The sequence below is a fragment of the Micromesistius poutassou genome (genome assembly GCF_964030765.1).
Source record: "Micromesistius poutassou genome assembly, chromosome: 17".
NCBI classification, from domain to species: domain Eukaryota; kingdom Metazoa; phylum Chordata; class Actinopteri; order Gadiformes; family Gadidae; genus Micromesistius; species Micromesistius poutassou.
Genome location: NC_140287.1, coordinates 14,832,985 through 14,835,632, shown reverse-complemented (window position 1 = coordinate 14,835,632; position 2,648 = coordinate 14,832,985). Strand labels below are relative to the sequence as shown.

Below are 2,648 nucleotides of genomic sequence, written 5' to 3'. Positions count from 1 at the left end.
TATCGTCCTCTCTCTCCCTCCATCTCTCCCTTCCTCTCTCTCTCTTTCTCCCTCTCCCCCCCTCTCTCTCTCTCCCTCCCCCCCCCCCCCCCCCGCCCCCTCCCAAGCCCCAAAGCGGACCCCCCCCGGGTACCTGTGTGGGCGTCCGTCCAGCTGGCCGGTGCCCGGGTCGGTGCGACGGGCTGTGCCCAGCCAGAGGGTCCGGGATCTGGCCAGCCCGAGGCGGAGAGAGGCTCTCTTCCAGGGCTACGACCCCTACGCCATCAGCGCCGACGCTCTGCTGGCTAAACCATCGCCACGGCTACAAGAGCTGGCTCTCCCCCTGCCCAGGAAGTGCAGGAGCGCACCTCAGCATCCTAACGACCTAATTGACCCCACCTGAGTACCGGGGGTGGGGTTATATAAGCAGGTTTTCAGTGTCCTCCACTGGGGCACACTTTCGGTTGATGCTGGCACACTACTGTTTTGCTCCTTCACTTGGGCACTTTGCTACTTTGCTTTATTCTCCCCTAGTCTCACATCTAACGTACAGACGTGTTCACCGCATCCACTCACACACCAACCATATCCTTGCATTTAAACATTATTATCCCTAGACATTCAGTTTCGCCTTGGTTTGTACCATTTCAAATAAATTATTTAAAATTGAATTCTGTCTGACTCCCTTTAATATGTGATGGTGTAGGAGTCCACTGTTACACTTGGTTTTCTCATTCATTTTCCGCTCCATGATTCATCACTTATTTTCATATTTGTCTGTTCCCCCAAAACTCGAAAATATACCGTTACTTTAATGAAATGGAATAAAACAACATGTCTTAGCTTTTTATTGATTGTGTAGTGAATGTTTGTATAAACACAATACCTTTAATGGTTGATGAGATTATACCACAGAAGTCTAGGGTTTTTTAATTTAGGGCAGGGAGATGCTCGTTATTTATTGTAGTATTTCCTACCATGTGTCTTATCATTTTTATAAACATGGTTACATCCGAAACTATACAGAGTACGACATTCAGTCCTCTCAAGGACTACGCCTCCTCTGACTACGGATCCTGCTCCAGCTCTGCCCTGCGACGACCACTACGCTCCTGCGCCACTAGGGGGAGCCAGAGAGCTCCAGTGCCGACCTGCGTCACAACTTCTCCCGTGTCCAGCAGAGGGCGCGGTAGAGCTGACCAGGAGCCTCCATGGTGATCCTGTCTCTCGCCAGAAGCCGTACCCGCCCGTCCGCCGGCAGCGTGCTGCTCTCCTACAGCTCTAACCCTCACCCTCTCACCCTCACCCCTAACCCTTTCCCCCTGACCCCTCCCGGCCAGGTGGGCTTCGACCTGTTGCACTCTCGTTTCTCTCAGGACGCGGCTGATGCCTGTTCTCCGTATATCATCTACGATTGAATATGTTTGTGGTTTCCGCCAGGAAACAGGCCTTTTTATATCAGTCCTCTGTGTGCACTTTATCCTACAGTAGTATTATTTTAATGCAGTATTTGTGTTATGTGTGTGACGTTGCTGTATTTTGAGCTTTGTTTTGTTCAAGCTTGCTTGGGAACTTCATCAGTAAAGTGCTTACATAATTACTTTGGTATTAACAATTTTAATAATATTGTTGTTTTTATTGATTTTTGTTATTATGGTGGGACGCAGCTGTCAATACAGTTATCTAAACGGCTGCATGCAGTGTCTTCGACTAGCGAGCGAGAGCCTTTAATTGGGTATTTTGAATAATTCAAAGCAGCTTTATTATTGTCTTTGAATCAGCAATCGAACAGCACAGCCCTAAGCCAAAAATGTTGACTCCTTTTCATCGTCAATATAAAGTATACTTTATGTACATTATGCATTAAAATCAACTGTTACCGACCCAACTCTTGTCTTTCGACTGTTACTCACTTACAATACAATCTTATACACACAAATCACGACAAAGGAGGGGGGGACGATCTTCTTTCAAGCTTTGGCTTGAGTTACAACTGTGTGTGTGTGTGTGTGTGTGTGTGTGTGTGTGTGTGTGTGTGTGTGTGTGTGTGTGTGTGTGTGTGTGTGTGCATTCCCTACCAGACAATCTCTTTCTGGTTTCATAACACGTTTGCCCCTCATTGTTTGCACCAACTGTGCGCGCGCGCGCGTGTGAGTGAGTGAGTGAGTGAGTGAGTGAGTGAGTGAGTGAGTGAGTGAGTGAGTGAGTGAGTGAGTGAGTGAGTGAGTGAGTGAGTGAGTGAGTGAGTGTGTGTGTGTGTGTGTGTGTGTGTGTGTGTGTGTGTGTGTGTGTGTGTGTGTGTGTGAGAGAGAGGGGGAATTCTGAGAGCGCACGTTGTCACGCGCGCGCACGAGCAGCCTAAAAACTTGTGGAAAAACTACGGCGGGCACGAGTCTCTCCTTCCTGTACTCCAGCCGTCAGCGGGGGCGCGCCGCATACACCTTCTCAGCGGGGGCGCGCCGCGTGCAGCTGAGCTCGCACACCTTCAGCAGCGCAGGTAGAGGAGCGGGGCCGGAAGAACGGGCAGATCTGGTTGCTTGTTTCTTAACGTGTTGTTTCTTTTCGTTACGTGTTTTACTTCAGGGAGACAAACACCCCCCCACACACACACACACACACATACACACACGTGTACAGTGACCGGTCACAACTCTGATGTGAGCACCGTG

The 2,648-nt window shown here is 49.5% G+C and overlaps 1 protein-coding gene across 1 annotated transcript in view; it reads left to right on the top strand.

Moving 5' to 3' along the window:
• The first annotated feature begins 2,448 nt into the window (after window positions 1–2,448).
• Window positions 2,449–2,648, top strand: part of LOC311362146 (phospholipid phosphatase 2-like) — a 10,898-nt gene continuing 10,698 nt past the window's right edge. The window contains exon 1 of the mRNA XM_084481960.1: window positions 2,449–2,476. The gene's annotated coding sequence lies outside the window, so the exon portion shown is untranslated. The remainder of the gene's footprint in view (window positions 2,477–2,648) is intronic.